This window comes from Bos taurus, chromosome 6 (assembly GCF_002263795.3).
Source record: "Bos taurus isolate L1 Dominette 01449 registration number 42190680 breed Hereford chromosome 6, ARS-UCD2.0, whole genome shotgun sequence".
Lineage (NCBI taxonomy): Eukaryota > Metazoa > Chordata > Mammalia > Artiodactyla > Bovidae > Bos > Bos taurus.
The window spans coordinates 13,626,427-13,645,746 of NC_037333.1; the positions used below are offsets into that span (position 1 = coordinate 13,626,427).

At 37.4% G+C, this 19,320-nt stretch overlaps 1 non-coding gene across 1 annotated transcript; it reads left to right on the plus strand.

The window, feature by feature from the left end:
- The first annotated feature begins 13,018 nt into the window (after window positions 1–13,018).
- LOC112447193 (small nucleolar RNA SNORA76) lies at window positions 13,019–13,150 on the plus strand. The gene has a single exon (XR_003035299.1). It is a non-coding gene; the product is annotated as a small nucleolar RNA SNORA76 (small nucleolar RNA).
- The last annotated feature ends 6,170 nt before the right edge of the window (window positions 13,151–19,320 follow it).

Consider the following 19,320-nt stretch of genomic DNA (forward strand, 5'->3'; position numbering starts at 1 on the left):
CAGTTCCAAGTACAGCTATATGAATAAAAGTGATATTACAACATTTTGTGTTGTGTTGGATTGGTCTCATTTTTCATGGTAGGTATGTTATCCCTCCCTGCTCCCAATTCTTGCTAATTTTCCCTTTCAAGCATCTACAATTCAGAGCCTATAGCCAAGGAGAAAATCAGAGGACAACCCCAATAAGAAGGGTGGAAAAAATTAAAACGCAAATGAAGGATATCAGTTTTTTTTCAACCTAGGCTGAAATCTAGATTGTATTTCATAAAATGAGAGAAGGAGTTGCAGGAAGGTTTTCCCCTGTTGCTGTGACAGGTCAGCATTTCTAATCTGAGGGTCACAGCCAAGTTCCCTGTTTAGTAATTGCTTGATTTGACATCTATCTTGACCTTTATTTACTTTGGCCTTTCTGGCTAGAGGTCACAAAAGCAAAAGAAGATAGAAGTCTTATAAATGCCTTGATGATGAAAAATGAGAATGGTATCCCTTTGCCCCTATGTGTGAATATATGTATAATGCATTGCGATGTTTTAACTCTTTGGTGCAATCCACAGTGGAAACACTTATAAATTTTCATCTGATTCTAGAGATGTATTTTGTAATGACTTTGGGGTGAAGATAAAAGATGTTAAAAATGGCAAAATCTTGTTTAATCTAAACTTGACCATAAGGAAGTAGAGACAGGTTGTCCTGGATTAATTATTTTTTATATGATCAGAATTCATAAGCACATAATTGTGCTGCCACAAATAGAAAGTGTTACTTTCCAAATCCTCTAAAACAAGATTTTGATATGTGCTTTTAACTGCATGGTTATCATGGATGGGAATCCAGATAGGAACTGCAGTATCATGAATAGATGTTACATTTATCCTCTCCTATACTGTTAGATATACGTCAGGCATAAGTCTCAGCTTTTTCCAAGAATGAAAATATCACATTTTAAAAATAAAAACAGTAAATTGAAAACACATTTTTCCTTCATATAGTCAGCCCAGGAATATGAATTTTAAGGTGAGATTCCTCATTTTCTTTGCCATATGTTATGTCCTAACCGGAGAATTTTACTAATAATATTCAAGGCAATTATTTAGAAAAAGTGAGAGTCTAGTTTAACATGAGATATTCTTTACAATGTAAATAACAGTGGCCAAAGGAGAAAAATTCTGATTTTGATGCTATTCAAATTTCTCTGTTTCTGTATCTTTGTAATGATACAGCAGATGAATGTAATGATACAGTAAATGGAAAACATGAGGTACTATGATTGCTAGTGCACATATGGAAATTTTTGGAAAAAAATCAGTATTCAACTGGGCTTTTCATAACAGTAGAGAAGACAAAATTTTCAAAAAATAATTATAATTTGCTTTTTCTGAAACTGTATGTCATTAATTCTTAGTCTCTATTAACTTGATGTTTTATTTTATGCTATGTGGTGATTTGTAAAGTTAAAACATCAAAGATATTCAAGTATCTCTCATTCTCTATCTTTTCTTTATTATAGTCACCATTTATGGTTATATATTTATTTTATGATTTATCTAGTGTTTGTGTCTCGACTGTAAACTCTAAGAATAGGAACTAAGTCTTTTGCTTGCTCAATATTGAGTCCTCAGTACTTAACTTGGCTTTTAATTCTTGCCTGGAGAATCCCAGGGATGGGGGAGCCTGGTGGGCTGCCGTCTATGGGGTTGCACAGAGTTGGACACAACTGAAGCGACTTAGCAGCAGCAGCAGCAGGCCTTTAATACATATTCTTGAATACATGTGAAAGCAGAATGCTTGTAATGAATGAATTTATCCTTTGAGACTACTACAATTTACCAAGGCAGAAATGAGTTTAGTGGCAAGGATAGGAAATGGAAGAGTACTTCTCTCAGCATAAAAGAATGGGGGTTATTGACTTATGCGCACTCCTATTTTGAACAGATTGCAGAATGCTGTCTTACCTGGGGCTTTTATTCATCATGGTTCAAAACTGGGTTTATGGACATGGGAAGGAAAATGGTGATGTTTTGTGTTGGTAAACTAGTTCCAAGAAAAATAAAGCACTAATTTGTAACTGTTGCCAGTTTCTATGGTGTAAATACTTTCTCCAAGGATGATTTCAAGATACCAAAATGATGTCACTGAATGTAGAGTTGGGAAGAGATACACAATTGGCTCCCTCTGGCGAGACTAGAACATTATTATGAGAATGTATCTTTGAAAATTTACTTTTTCAACTTTTTTCCTACCATTTACTACATGGGCATTTACAGATTAATATGCTGGCCCTCTACTAGATTTATATTTTTGGCCCCATGGAGATGTTCTGTTTGCACCCTCTTCCAGGAGGACTTGATGACCAGCTGCCTCCAGCTCTCAGCCACTTACTTCTCTGACTTCCTCAACTTCAGGGTGCTGCCTCTCCCAAGGTCTCACCATTTGGGCATCTTACATCTGGTGACAGAGCCAGGCAAGGATACAAATGTCTGGCTCCAGGTATTCTCACGTTGCTGGCAGAGACTTGGGCATCTTGTGTACTGGTTCAGTTTCCACTTCTGCCCCGGTCCTGCTTCTTCATGCTTCCTTCCACAGATATTGATCTTAATAATATCCTACACTAAGTGTTCACTTTGGAGAGACAACATTTTGGGCACACTTCTCCATTTCACTTTATTTCTCTCCATGACTTGGGAGAACCTTCCCACCTTCCCTGCTGACCAGTCTCTCATCCATGTCTCCTGAAATTAGCTCATCTAACTTTTCCAGGAAATCAATTGGACAATTCTTGGATGGGCCAAGGGGCTTCATAGCACCATTTCCTAAGTTTTATAGCACCCTGGGCAGATGGTTACCTTTTTTCTTACCTCATGGTGTCAATATATGTTTATGTCTCTCATTATAAGTCCCTTAAGAGTTTTCTTCTCTCTCTTGTTACCCAATGCCTAGCCCAATGACAACGCATAGTAGGCACTTAACACATATGTATTTGTTGGATGGAATTAAATCACATGATTTGCCTACACTCATCCAGTTCTCACTGTGAGCTGATTATGGAGATTCTTAATCCCTAAACTGTTAAGGTGGGGTCTCCTGGGAAAGCAGTGACCAACTTAATTCTTGAAGAGTTGGAAAGATGGTCACCTGAACCGCAGGCTCCTTCATCTTTACTTGGTATAAAGGCAGTGATACTGACATATTTAGAACATAAAGTAGGAGTAAAAACTTAAAAGAGAAGGGCTATGTCTCTTGAAAAATACAAACAGCCAACTTTCAAATGATACTTGAAAGGCGACTAGTTCTTTTTCCTGGTTTGTATAGTTGTATAAGAAAGAAAAAATTCACACTCAAATGTTATTTCTGTTTATAAAGGAGTTATTTCATTGTCTGATTAAAATACAGATATCTTCTCTAGAGTATACATGAACTTTATAAAATAAGTAATGTTTACTAATCTTGAAAGAAGGTAGAAATCATTGGGTATATTTAATAGTTTTTAGAGAACTAATTTCACATTGATAGCATCCAGCTGTATGGTTTTATGACATGTTAAATCATAAAATGTGAAGTTTGATTATGTTTTGACATTTAGTTTGATAGCAGTCTATTAACAGACAGCTAAATGTGGAAGTTAGATGAAGTGTTTATCTTTGAAATCATTGCTTGAATTAAAGCAATCCTTTAAAATATTTATCTGTGTCACTAATTTTTTTGCAAGGCTTATTGTGGGGACCAGATTTCTTGTATGAAATTGTATATGAAAAGAGAGGCCAGAGAATTGCATACTCTAGGGAGCAGACATAAAAAAAATCTAATGCTGGAATATCTCTACACGTCTTTAAAATATTGTAGATCGTAGGTGGAAATAAAGTTTTCAAATGTAGCAATCAGATAATAATAAATAAATGGGGTGAAACAAATACATGAAGGTCATAAATTTCTGTCTTCAGTTATATGAAGCTTAATCAAAATAGAACTGTATGACCTGACTCTGGATATAATTGATTTTTACAGCACATTGTGCTGTATATATTTTTATGATTTTGTATTCAATTCATCCTCTGCATACAGATATTATCTAATTGTTTGTAATGCTATTTATGTTTTGTTTTTTCTGGATTAACTTCTAGCAACCAGAAAATTTAAGTAAAGAGATCTAATTTTTTGGCATGTAATGTACTCAACTAGATGATTGAGAAAAAAACCCCTTGAGAGTGACTGAAGATCTAGAATTTTATTAATTTGCAAGGACCACAGTAACAAAATGCCACAAACTGGGTGCCTTAAACAGCAAACACTTATTGCCCCAGTTTTGGAGGCAAGAAGTCTGAGACTGAAGTGTCACCAGAGGTATGTTCCCTCTGAATGCACTAGAGAAGGATCTTTTTCAGGAATCTCCAGCTTCTGTTCGTTCCTTGACTTACGGAAGCAGGACTCTGGTTTTCATGTAGTATTTTCCCGTGTGTTTGTCTCTAAAGTTTCCTTTTTAAAAGACACTACTGATATTGATTGTTGATTTAGGTCTACTTTACTGTGGTGTGATCTCATCTTAACTACTTGCAACTACCATAACTCTCTTTCCACACAAGGCCATATTCTGAGGCACTAGGGGCTGAGACTTCAACACATACATGCTGAAGGCACACAATTCAATCGGGAATAAGAACCAATACAATTCATAGCCAGGTTTAATGAGGCTGCCTCCCACTGTTGTCTGATATTAAGATTTTGCCTCCAAAATGCTGTGAATTCAGAGAGGGGATACATTCGTGGGATTCTCTCGAAGTAGTATCACTATTATTTTTTCATTGACTTTGTTAATGGGGGAAAATTCCAAGAGTCTATGATGAAAAGCTGATAAGGAAAGATACAGGTACCTGGCAGCTTGCAATTTACAGTTTTTGGTTAAATATCATCAGCATCATAGGCAATGTGCTTTGTAACAAATATTTTTTCAATGTAATTCAGTCTAATACTTCTTTAGTGTCCATATTTCCTAGTATTGTTATCATTTCTTTGAATAGTTTTACCTAGGCAAGGGGAAGATTTTTCTAGTATTCCCAGAGCTAAGTGCTTTTTCCCATTAAAAGTGTGAAAGGATTTTGGAATGTAGGCCCTTGAAGCCAGAAGACTCAGGTCTCGTCTTACATTGTGTGGTGTTCCTGGGAAGATCACAGCCTTCTCTGTCTTTGGGTTCTTTTTTTGCCATATAAAATTCTGGACTAGGTTGGAGTTTGTACAACTGTGCTATTCAGAATCTTAGAATCTCCAGGCCCAGAGAGGACAAAGAGAAGTAGAACAATCAAGGCCCTTTATTCCCTGGAAGCAGCTCTTAGGCAAGAGCTATAGAGTAAAGTGTTTGTGTTCTGGGGATGATTATGATTTTGATCTATTGCTAAATAACGGATTGAAAATCACTAGACTAGATTCTATAATTCTTTCATGCTCTGAATTTCTGACTTTATTATTTGAATAGATACTATGAATCAAAGCTGCTTTTAAGCCATGATATTATGACTTAAAAGAGAAAGGAAACTTGTAATTTTATTATATGGGGTAGTTATAGTTCACAAAGATTTTCAAGTGTCTATTATAAAAATCATAAATACATTAAACTTTATGTATTGCCTTCCTACAGCACCATCATGGTCATCTTTCATTTAATCCTGTTCAATAGACCAATGTCCTATTATTATTAAAAGTAAAAATCTATCGTATGCTTATTGTGCATCAGATCTAGTTCTGAATATTGCAATTAAAAGATAAAAGGGCTACCGCAATAGCTTATAGCCTAGTCGATGAGACAGGTAACCAGAACATTAAACTATCACATGGCAATTCACTGGATGTTATGGAGCTCCAAGGAAAAGCATCTAACATAAACCTAATGGAAGCTGGCAAATAATCTGAAAGAGTTTTTTGGGTTTTTTCCCCAAAAGACTGTAATTCCAACTTGAAGACATTGCAGGCAGTGGTGGAAAGGACATGGAAACATCTTGAAAGAGGAGGTAGACCTTCACTCACCCATCCCTCACCCAAGGAGATGACACTTAGGAGATCAGAAATGGGTAGAATTAGAGAGACCTCAAAACTCAGCTCAATAATGACAACGTATCCCTGAGTGCTTCAGGTCTGGTGCTGTGTCAAGCAAGAATTTAATCTAGAGATAAGCAGAGGAGAGGATACCAGAACTGTCTGCTTGAAGATGTGAAAATAAGGACAATTTGAGGAGAGAGGAGGAGGAAGTAAGAAGGCAGTCTGTGCTAAGGAAAGAGAGAAGCCAGCATATTCTGGCAACTATAGAACATTTAGCAGGACGGGGTGTAGTCTGTGACGGGGAAGGTAGTGAGAGATTAGGGTGGAGAAGTAAATAAGGAGCAATTAACAAAGGGCCTTCAGAGTTCTGAGAAGGCTTTAGTGTTTATCCTGAAGATTCTGAGGAACTGTTTAAGGATTTTAAATTGGGATGACAACATGATAAGATGCGTCCTGTTTTTAAAAAAGAATAAAGATATTTATTTTTTAGTTGCCCAAAAAGGAAATTTTAAACATATGTGGAAACAACTACAGCTTCATTGCTTTTCCTTATTCTAAGGTGGGATCCCCCAACAGATGAGAAAAAAATATGTGTACATAAAATAAGAGTTAGAAGTAACTAATAAATGTGCTTTAGAAACAATCATGTAGATCTAGAAATTTACTTTTTACATTTTTCTTTGGCTCCACAATAGTCTTTCTAGGAATAAACCCTAGTGGAAATACTTTTTTAGAAGAAAATCATTATTTAACAAATGTGTTCAATACAGTTACTGAGAGCTGTGGGTAATTTAGAAATAATATGCAACGTGTCCTTTTGAAAGTTTATATTAATTGCAATGTAGAGATAAGATTAGAGATAAATTACAATGTAGGTAAAAATATCAGTTGAGAATTTTTTTAATAGTTCAGAAAATAAATTCTGAGAGTCAGAACTAAAGCAGTGGAATTGTAGCTGGAGAAAAGCTGGATTTGAAATATAATAAGTAGAAGAGAAGAGAAATATCAATAACCTCAGATATGCAGATGACACCACCCTTATGGCAGAAAATGAAGAGGAACTAAAGAGCCTCTTGATGAAAGTGAAAGAGGACAGTGAAAAAGCTGGCTTAAAACTCAACATTCAAAAAATAAATATCATGGCATTCAGTCCCATCACTTCATGGCAAATAGATGAGGAAACAATGGAAACAGTGACATACTTTATTTTCTTGGCTCCAAAATCACTGTGGATGGTGACTGCAGCCATGAAATTAAAAGATGCTTGCTCCTTGAAAGAAAAGTTATGACAAACCTAGACAGCATATTAAAAAGCAGAGACATTACTTTGCTGACCAAAGTCCGTTTAGTCAAGGCTATGGTTTTTCCAGTAGTCATGTATGGATGTGAGAGTTGGACCATAAAGAAGGCCGAGGGCCAGAGAATTGATGCTTTTGAACTGTGGTGTTGGAGAAGACTCTTGAGAGTACCTTGGACTGCAAGCAGATCAAAACAGATAATCCTAAAGGAAATCAGTCCTGAAAATTCATTGGAAGGACTGATGCTAAAGCTGAAGCTCCTGTATTTTGGTCATCTGATGTGAACAACCAGCTCACTGGAAAAGTCCCTAATGCTGGAAAAGATTGAGGGCAGAAGGAGAACAGGGCATCAGAAGATGAGATGGCTGGGTGGCATCACCGATGCAATGAATATGATCTTGGGCAAACTCTGTGAGATGTTGAGGGACAGGGAGGCTTGGTGTGCTGCGGTCCATGGGGTTACAAGGAGTTGGACAGGACTGAGCGACTAAACGACAGAAACAGCAACAACAGAAATGATATGCATTTAGTTTCATGTGTATTAACTTAAAGGTAAGTTGATCATATAAATTATTTTTCAACTGGGACACTTTTGTGAATGAAGGGGGGATTACTATTAATATATAAGTTATGTGAAAGTTATATAAGATGGATATACAGTTACCTAGTTTAAGGTGGGGCACTTAAATGTAGAGTTGGATATATGGAAAGTAGCCTTGTATAGGATAGAGCCTGTTTTAGAGTTAGATAGATGTGTACTTCAAATCTTGTTGAATAGAAGAGGGATTTTAGTCTTGTTTCTGTTTTTTGAGTCTGTGAATTTTGAGGATATAATTTAGTTTCTATTAGCCTTAAATTCTTTCTCTATAGTATAGGGACTATACTACCAATCTCATAGGGTTTCTGAAAATGTCAAATGGAAAAAAATTAAGTGGGTACATACTTGGAACTCAATAGATAGTAGTAGTTATTATAGGGTAATATTATAGGGTAACAAGACATATTGGAGAAGGCAATGGCACCCCACTCCAGTACTCTTGCCTGGAAAATCCCATGGACGGAGGAGCCTGGTAGGCTTCAGTCCATGGAGTCGCTAAGAGTCGGACATGACGAGTGACCTCACTTTCACTTTTCACTTCCATGCATTGGAAAAGGAAATGGCAACCCACTCCAGTGTTCTTGCCTGGAAAATCCCAGGGATGGCAGAGCCTGGTGGGCTGCCGTCTATGGGGTCGCACAGAGTTGGACACGACTGAAGCAACTTAGCGGCAGCAGCAGCAAGACATATGAAGACTAGAAACTCTTGATTAGCCTGGATATTTACACAGGTTTGAAAGAAGAAGAGTTCTTGTCCCCAAAGGAAATTGTGTAGGCAGTCTCAGGTATGCTTATCTCGTCCAATGTTCTAAATGCTATAGAACCCTTGAAAGCCAGTGTTTGTTTTGTATTCTTGTTGAAAATGTTATTGGATATATTGATATATCCAATGAGGATTACTCAAAATAGACTATCTTGCTGTTTAATTTTCAGGGCAAATTTTTAATCATGGAAATGCTAGCAGATTCAAGGAATGATGCAAAATGTACTTCTTCATATAAATAAAGAAGAATTGGTTGTGGATAAAATTCTTCTGCTATAAAATCTGCTTCTAAAACTTAATTTCATGTTTCCCCCAAATTGTATGCAACTGAAACTGCTCTGAAGTAAAACTTGGCACAGAGAAGTGAAAATTTGATTGCTGTTTAACCACTTCATGGGATATTTTTCCATCTTTGCTGTGTCATCTTTTAATTTTACTGACATATAAAATTAGACAATTTTAGTAATAATAGTGCCTTTCAGTGAATAAGGCTTTCTTCTTGTTTTTTATCACATCATATAATTAAGAACCATTAACTACTGTTAGGGGATTTGGTTAAGTCATCTTTAAGTTTATAAAAACAAAATGAATGGCCTTCCATAATCTTAAAACAGAGTCATGGACTTTGGCAGGCAGTAAGAAGCTACTGTCGACAGTTCTTCTTGGGTATTAACTGCATTGTGTGATCTTCATCACAGATGTTTTTAAGACCTTATCAGAGTTTTTATGTAAACTTTCTAAAAGGTTTTGGGTTTAGAAAGCAACATTAGCCAGTTATAACAAGATATACTCACTTTCTAGGGACATGCTATATATTTTAGTAGTCATGATTTGTATATTTAATAATGAATGCATTGTTAAATAAGCAGAAATTGAAACCTAAATACAACCTTTAATGACAGTATTTAGAACTATGCTTAGTTTTATTTTTATTTTTTTAGGAAGGGGATGAGAGGGGGCTTTGTCATTTCAGGAGACATGACAGACCTTTTTTCCTGCAATTATGAAAAATATTTTCTAAAAATCTATTCTACCTGTATGGTATAACTTCCCTAGAAACAGTATTTCCTTAATTTTCTTAAAGCCGAGAATTTCTTTCTCATTGTACCACAGAGTCATAATAATATGCTTAATTTTAGGTTGTTGAAGATAGTAATTACACAGATAATGTATTTTGTTTCAGCATGACTCAGTGGGAAGAATAACTGGTCAAATGTTGAAATGAGCCCAGAGAATATCTATGATGTCAGACCACTGGGCAAAATGTTGAGGGCGCTCAATCATTTCTGTCTCCTCTATGGGTCTTTAAAAATATAACACAGTTCAGGTTACTTCATAGGTCATGGGCAAGTCTGATCTCGGTGGGAAACAAATGTACTAAAGAGACACATGCTCTCAGCAGGAGGGAGAAGTCATATGCCCAATCAAGGGAGAAATAAAATTATTTATCACTTAAAAGCATGAGGGTTATGACCTGGCATGTGAATCCTACACAGCTCAAGGAATTAGAAATTTGTGGCAATTTTCTTCAAGGAGCAAATTCTCTACGTAGGGATTTTATTCAAAGTAAGACGATGTCTTATAAAATGCTTCCTTTCAAAGTATCTCCTAGGGGGAAAAAGCTTTTTAAATAGAAAAATTTTGAATCCGGAAAAATGTCATCTTCTTTCCAATAGATGGTTGATGGTGTAACAGGCCCCTTTTGAGTAACACATTCCAAATGAAACTCACTTACTCCCCATCTTCCGAGACTTGTGTCTTTCCTAATCAGAATTGGCTTTTCTGTCAAACCTCCATATCCAATAAGGATCCAATGAGCCCTATCAATTCTGCCTCTGTGTATTGTTTCAGGTACTCTCTTCTTTAAACTTGCTGCTTTTGCCATTGCTGAAACTTTTCTTAAAAAATCTTTCTCCCCTGGATATTCAAAATAATCTACTGATATTCTTCCTGCAACACAATCTCCTCCATTGCATCCTCCATACCCTGGGCAAAATTATTTTTCCAAAATACTAATTTAGTATGTGACTTTTTTCCCCTTAAGACCCTTTATTGATAGTCTGTTGCCCCTAGTGATAGTGAAGTCACTCAGTCCGACTCTTTGCGACCCCATGGACAGTAGCCAACCAGGCTCCTGCGTCCATGGGATTTTCCAGGCAAGAATACTGGAGTGGGTTGCTATTTCCTTCTCCAGGGGATCTTCCTGACCCAGGGATCGAACCCAGGTCACCCGCATTGTAGGCAGACGCTTTACCGTCTGAGCCACCAGAGAAGTCTGTTGCCCCTGGGATAATTGAAAAACCTTAGCAAGGTATATGAGAGCCTCCATAAACTGGTTCCTGCCCATGCTGTTTGACAGTATCACCTCCCGCAGCCTGGGCTCTAGCAGTATGTATCTATCTGTGTGGTACTAATTGCAGTTTCATGAATTCTCTGTGTTTGGTGCCTCCCTGCTGGCCTACGAGATCTGTTCTGCATGGAATGCCTTCTCTTTTTTCCACATCCTTCCTCTTTTGCTAGCCCATGTTGTTTATCTGGCAAAATGATATCCATTCTTTCACATTCGTTCTTTGAAATTCGGACTTCTTTGGGAAGTTTCCCCTTAATTTCTCCTCCCCTGTTTGTCACTGTATTATCAGCTCCAACCACATTACCTTGCACATGACAATGCTCAGTAATTGTTGGGTAATAACGATGGTGATGTCATGGGATGCATGCCATCACATGGCATGTAATCCTCTCACCTCAGTTTGGTTGTTTGATTTGTTTGTTGTTGAGAGGGTATAAAGGTGGTTTTATTCCCACTTGTTGCTCTTTTATCAACATTAAAAAATTCCTTTTGGTTATGCTCAAAGAAAGATCTATGTAAATTGCATTTAATTGAGCTTGATGTTAAATCCTGAAGCAATCCTGTGGTTTGGACATTGAGAAACTCTGACCCTTGAAGGTCTTTTTTTGATTGATTAAGATGTTGGAATTTACAGAGATGCAGGAGGACTGAACAACACAGTATTTTAGGATATTATTTTATTAAGTTCTTAAAACATGCTCTGTTATTTAGAAATAGTATATTTTTTAGATTAATTATAATGTATATGTTTATCAGCATATGTAATTAATGGAAAATAATTGCTTTGAGGATGACCACTATCCTTGAACTGGAAAGATAAATTGTTGTTCAGTCTCTAAGTTACATCTGACTCTGCAACCCCATGGACAGTAGCCAGCCAGGCTCCTCCGTCCATCAGATTTCCCAGGAAAGAATATTGGAATTGGTTGACATTTCCTTCTCCAGGGGATCTTCCCAACCCAGGGATCAAACTCACATTTCCTGCATTGGCAGGCAGATTCCTTATGAATACTTAAAATATTCTGGGGCTTTCTGAATGTAATGTGGTCACTGTTCTTTGTTTTTCAGGAAACTTGCTTTAAGTAAATTATGTTTCTTAAATTATGATTGGTTTCCACTATATTCCTTCTTTTTCATCTAAATTATGTTAAAATTGTTTATAATGGTATAAATTATTTATAATGCTTATAATGTTTATGTATTATTTATAATGTATAAACCTAAATATGCAACATTTAGTTATAAGATTTAATAGTCAGGTACTTGGATGTTTTTAGAACAGTGGGACATTTAGACCTGTATAGGCATGATAAATTTAATTATGGAGAGGTCTTTGAGAAATTGTCTTTTTGGTGAGTGGGTTCTAATATGATTTTCTGATCATATTATAGTGAGGCACTGTGCTATACAAATAAAATCTTAAGAGTTTCTTTCTCCAGGATCTGTTAGAACATTTCAGACAGTCTTTCTGGGAGGCTGTGTATAAATTAACTCATCTCTCTCTCCATATACAAATATATACAAAATAAGTTACAATGAAATAAATAAGGGCCACTAGTGGGGTCGCACAGAGTCGGACATGACTGCAGCGACTTAGCAGCAGCAGCAGTGACGTATGCCACTTCCATGCAAGTTTTGAGAGTCATTGCTTCATTCTCATCTCTCTTCTCTGTCACAAAACCAGCGAGTGCCATGTCAGGGCTGCTTATTCAGACTTACTTCCAAAATAAAGAGGACACTGAGCAGATCAGCAGCTCGTCAATGTGATGAGCGTAAAAGTGAGCAAGAAATAAACTTTCACTATTTAGTCCACAAGACTTGAGATCACTGTTACTGCAGCACGATTTAGCCTACGCTGGCTAAAACAGATGAAAATTTTAATAATGAAATAAAAATAGATGTATATACAAGTACATGCAAATTCTTCTTTTCTCAGATTTCAAAGTACAACTCAATGTCTGAATATAAAAAATAAACTTTTCTAATGCACTGCTTTTGATCCCCTGCCTTGCCTGCACTTGGCGCTCGGCGTCCTGCTGCAGCGCCAGTCTGCACATGCGCAAAACGGCTGCCTTCCGACCCCCGCGGAAGCGGCCTTTTAAACCCAGAGCAACTGGGCTGCTCCGGCCACTTAGGGTTTGACGGCTTAACCATTCAGGCTTCAGCCTTTAAAGACAAGATTGAAATTCCTTCAGAGACGTCGGGGATCCTGCAGCCTCTGCTGCTTGGTGTAAGGCATATCTTGTGCCTAGTGTCCAATTGTTCATCTCTTCCTAGGGATCGTTGCAAGTTCAGTTAAAAAAACCATACATACATACGTATGTGTACATACATATATACATACATGTGTGCTCGCTTAGTCTCTGCGATTGTGTCCAACTCTCTGCGACCCCGTGGACTGTAGCCCACCAGGCTCCTCTGTCCATGGGATTCTCCAGGTAAGAATACTGGAGTGGGTCGCTATGCCCACCTCCAGGGGATCTTGCAGACCCGGGGATCTAACCCACGTCTCTTATGTCCCCTGCATTGGCAGGAGGGTTCTGTACCACCAGTGGCACTTGGGAAGCCCGTGTACATACATACATACATATATATATATTTTAAAGTTAATTTAAAACACGATTGTTTCAAAAAAAGATTGTACAACGCAGTAGGATCTCTGTTGTGTTTCAGTATCCCCTGAAAATGCAGTTGGTTTCAAGCTGAAGTAAAACTAATTTTGTAGGGAGGTTAACAACACTTTGAAAAACATTATGTGTCTGTGTGCTTAGTCGTATCAGACTCTTTGTGACCCTATGAACTGTAGACTTCCAGGATCCTTTGTCCATGGAATTTTCCAGGCAAAAATACTGGAGTGGGTTGCCATTTCCTACTCCAGGGGATCATCCCCACCCAGGGATGGAACCTGTGTATTCTTTACCACTGAACCATGGGTGAATTTAATCTTGAAAGACATTACTGAAAGGAAATTGGAATTTGTATTTTATATTTTGGAATTCAATGTAACCACAGGAAGTAAAGCATAATTTGTCAGTTGAAGATAGGTGCTGTAATGAATAGGGAAGGTGACTGTTAATGGAAGTTTGTATCAGTAGTTTCTTATTAGAAACTAGATATGTATTTGTGGCCTGGAGAATTCCATGGACTGTATAGTCCATGGCGTTGCAAAGAGTTGGACACGACTGAGTGACTTTCACTTTCACTTTTCATGTATTTGTGGAGAGAATCAAAATATGCAGTTAAGGAAAGATATTTCAAATAATGTATTATTTGATGTATAACCACCTTGAAAATAGAAAGTTGTGAGAATGAAGGTGCGATTATGATGAATATGATATAAGCCTTGAAGAGAGACTGATAATCGTTTTGTAAGCAGTATGCCCTGCTTCATAAATTTAGAACATATTCTAATCACTTAAGTACCTATCTGCCTTCTTAGTATACCACCTCCTTAATTGCCCAAGAAGCCCTGTAAATTCTTAAGGCTAAAGGGCAAGCTAGTCTTACTTCTCAAACAAGGCATACAGGGAACAGGAAAATTTGTTCAGCTCACTTTGCCTCCCTTGTCCAAATGGTTTCACTCTTAGACTTGTCTGCACTTTTTTGCTGGATGCCTACTCATTCTGCAGGAGAGAGTCCCTATGCATATGTTTAGTTGCCAGTCACTCCAGCCTAGGCACTGGTTTCAAAGGCTTCAATGACACGTACGTGCATGTGAAGTCACTTTAGTCATGTCTGGCTCTTTGCGACCCTATGGACCATAGCCCACCAGGCTCCTCTGTCCATGGATTCTCCAGGCAAGAACACTGGAGTGGGTTGAGGTGCTCTCATCCAGGGGATCTTTCCACTGCAGGGATCTAACCCACATCTTTTAAGTCTCCTGCATTGGTAGGCGGGTTCTTTACCACTAGTGCCACTTATTGCATCCAATATCCTACTCCCAGAAATGCCTCCAGTCTTTGTTCAACCCTGAGCTAATAGCCAAGACTTGCCATTCACTTCGGGATTCATAGCTGTTTACTCCTATAAGAGCCTGGTTGGAGCCACCATGGTCCTGGACTTTATATGAAGTTGCTCTGCTGCTGCTGCTACTGCCGCCGCCAAGTCGCTTCAGTTGTGTCCGACTCTGTGTGACCCCATAGACGGCAGCCCACCAGGCTTCCTGTCCCTGGGATTCTCCAGGCAAGAACACTGGAGTGGGCTGCCATTTCCTTCTCCAATGCATGAAAGTGAAAAGTGAAAGTGAAGTCTCTCAGTCATGTCCGACTCTTATCGACCCCACGGACTACAACCTACCAGGCTCCTGCGTCCATGGGATTTTCCAGGCAACAGTACTCTACCATCTCCTAAGTAACAGCTTTACTTACAAAGGAATGGAGCATCTTTCACAAATATAGTCAAAAAGCGCAAGCTACTTTTCATATTAGTCTCCCAGGACCTCAGTGCCCCCTAGCTGGGATTCATCTACCAAGAAGGCAACTGTATTTTGCATCTTTCTATTGGTTAAGAAGAAAACATTAGGTTCTTGTGGCCCCTGAAGTGGTACCTATGACCTAACAGTATCAGAATGCTCTTGTCTTGCTGAAGGGGCGTGGGCTGAAATGCTTGGGCCCCAAGCACACTGCCCTCTCCATGTGTGATTTGGCCCAAAGAGGTAAATCCTTTCCTCAAATACTCTCCTCTGTGGTCTGCCATTATTTTCTGGCCATCTGCACTGATGGTACATTTCTGTGAATTTTTAGAGCTTTCCCTCTGCCTTTGTTCTTTGAGATTTTTAAACCCACTGTGGAAAAATAGCCTGGGTCATTATTCTTTAGAGAATGTTGTTTGGTGATGAGCTGTACGCAGAACTGGTAAGGTTGACACATCCCAGGGCTTTGCTGGTAGGGATCCTGTTTTACTACTTGTTGTGTAAATGTGGTTCAGAACAGGGATTTCTGAAACTGTGTGAGACACGAGATGTGTCTTCTGCCATAGTGGCCAGGATCTTAAAAAAGTGCGAGACTATGACCATTCCATGGAACTTGAACTTGGACTTTCTATTGTCCTTCCAAAGGATATTGCCATTTTAAATTCTGTTATCTATTTTTTTTTTTTTTTTGCGGCTCTTGTTAAGAGTACCTCTTTATCTTTGAGGACCCTCCTACCGGCTTCTCAGTCTGAAGACCAATATCCACAGTTGAGATTATATTCCAATCTTTCTTATTTCTTGAAATTTAAAAATTTGACAGGTAAGTATCTGAGGAAATGCTTCCAAAGGGAATCTTTGGTGTGTATGAATGCTGAGTTATTTTTTAAAGGAATGTTTTCTTTTAATGTTTGCATGTTTTCTACTGGATTTCCTACTTTCCACAGGTTGAGTTCTTTGATTTTTTTTTCTCCATTGGGTTTTTAGTGTCTCTAGTATTAAAATTTTTAGTTGATTTTAGCTTGGTATGCTACAGTTTGTTTTTTTTTAAGATTTTTTTGATGTGAACCATTTTTTAAAATCTCTATTGAATTTCTTACAATATTGTATCTATTTTATATTTTGTTTTGTTGTTTTGTTTTTGGCCCTGAGGTATGTGGGATTTTAGCTCCCCCACCAGGGATTGGACCTACATCCCCTTCATTGGAAGGTGATGGCTTAACATTGGACCACTGAGGAAATCCACTACAGTTTCTTCTTAATTACTGATCATAGTTCTATTATATCATTTCCCATATTTCTGGTCTCATGCATGTTTCCTCTTCAACTTAATAATATTCACAAGTACAACAAACTTTAAGACATTACTTATTGTGACCTTCAGAGTTGTAGTACTGATTTCTGGCATCTGTTTTGGGGACATAATTTATTACTTCCCCACCTTTCATTCATTTGTTGCTGGCCAAGCATTCAGGATTGTTAGCCCCATTCTGGAGCCGATTCAAATTTTTCCAGGCAGATGGTTATGGTCTTGAGGTCCTTGACCCCTTTAAAAGCAAGGATTTTGCAGAGACTTACACATTTCAAGGCATAACTAGTCACCTATGCCAAATAGTGACTATTCAACATAAACCATCTAAAATAAAATCCCATGATATAAATTTAATGATTTTTGCACAATTCAGAACACGAATAATGATAAGCTAGTTTAAATAACATTTTGTTGTAGTGGTTTAGTCACTAAATCATGTCTGATCTTTTGTGACCCCATGTACTGTAGCCTGCCGGGTTCCTCGGTCCATGAGACTTCCCTGGCAAGAATATTGGAGTGGTTTGCCATTTCCTTCTCCGGGGGATCTTCCTGACCCAGGGATCGAACCTGTGTCTCCTGCATTGGCAGGTAGATTCTTTACCACTGAATCACTAGTTAATAAAGCTCTATATTTCATTAAAAATAGCAAGGATTCAGAAGACTTAAGTAGAGAATTTATATGTATATATATAATTAATGTTATTATATATTAAAAAATATATATGTATATATAATTTCCTATAAATTTATATATAAATTTATAAATAAAAGATATAAATTTAATATATAAAATATATAAATAATATATATGTGTGTGTAAATATATATAAATGTATTTATATAAATATATATAAGTAGATTCACAGGGAATTGCCAACATTTTCTTGCACTCTAACTTTGTCATGTCATTTGGCCAGGTCAAAAAGTTAGTAATCTGTGGTTTGCCATCCCTTGAAATATTGCAGAGGAGACCTCTTGGCTTACAGTTTCCAGAGTATCCTGGACTTGTTTCTAAATTTTGACAATATCTTGTGATGACACTTTGACCTTGAGGTCTCTGGGCCCTCTAGGAACTGATTTGAATCCACTAGCCATCTGGAGTTTAAACATTTTCTCCACAAAAAATAACTTTTTTTTCAAGATATCATCCAAAAGGAAGGAACCCCCTAAAATTATGTACTTTGGTATGGTGATTGCCATTCAAAAATTTTTGACTGCTCTTTCCCACTAATACATCTGAAAATGCAATCAATTATCCACTTCCGTTACCCTTCTCTAAATATTTGATCCATTAAAAAATTGCTTATAAAAATCAATATATTCCTATATTCCTAACACTGATATATCCAAATTACAGTTATTATGCTCCTGGAGTTGTGCAGTCTTTCTAATTACTTTGATTATTCTTGTGCTCAGCACAAATATATTTTCAGTGCTAATAGAATCAGCTGAGAAGATTTTATTATCACTAAACCAATCTGTCCCAATCTAGTGACCCTTAGTTTAAGAAGTAAGAAATGAAGTTAGAGTAAATGACTATTGATTGATATTGGTCTCTAGTTTCTAGGATTCAAAGTAGAAGAAGAGGCTGAAAAAAAAATCGTTACACACTAACACATTTATCCCAAATGGATTTATAAATTAGTGTCTAAATATTTATGGGAAAATAGTAGATGGCAAATGGTTGGGTTGTGTGAGTATTGGGCATCAAGTTATGTTCCCTCTCTTTCTATTTCAATTCAGCTTAAAAATCTCTTCACTTAAAAAAGTGATTGCCTGGAGACCTTTGAAGCCAGGGAGGATGATGAGGGGGCAAGAGGTTTATTCCCAGGGTCACACTTCATTTGCATAAGCTAGTAACCATAGGCCACTGTGGAATGTCTGTAAATAGATTTCATTACAGAAGTTCAGCTTAAAGGGACTCAAATAAATCCTCAAGCAAACATTTTATATTGCTTCAGGTTTTGCCGTAATAAAAATATTTTAGTAACACAACATTCTATGAAGGCAGGAAATGAAACAGGAGGGTCTCCATATCTTTTGTTGGTACACTGTTATGAAATGTTTTAAAGAAGGCAAACACAATATTCTTATTATTTTAACAAAATAGTCCTACAAAACAGGATTATGTCATTCTACATGGCTGTCACAAGGTATTAAGACTAATACAAATCTCTCTGTCTCTCCCCGCTTCCCCAGCCGCCACCACCTTCCTCTCTCCTCTCCTTCCATCTTGGCATCTTGGCTTTGTCCCTTCTGAACTCTTCCTCTTTCATCCTGCCAGTCTTCAGGTTCATTGCTATGGGATCTGTCCAACAACAGCATGCCTGGAAATACTGAATATTGCATTCTGCTCTCCAAAGGAATGTTGGTCGGAAAACATGATTTAAACCCAAATATCAGATTTAAACATTGCCTTCTTTGAAAAAGGAATGAAGGTGAAATACACTACTTTAATTCTGACACAGCAAAAAGGGAATGTTCCATTAACAAATCATAATTAACTTTGAACTTGAGTGAAAACAAAGACATCAATATGCCCAGTTTCTCAGACTGTAATGTATGTAC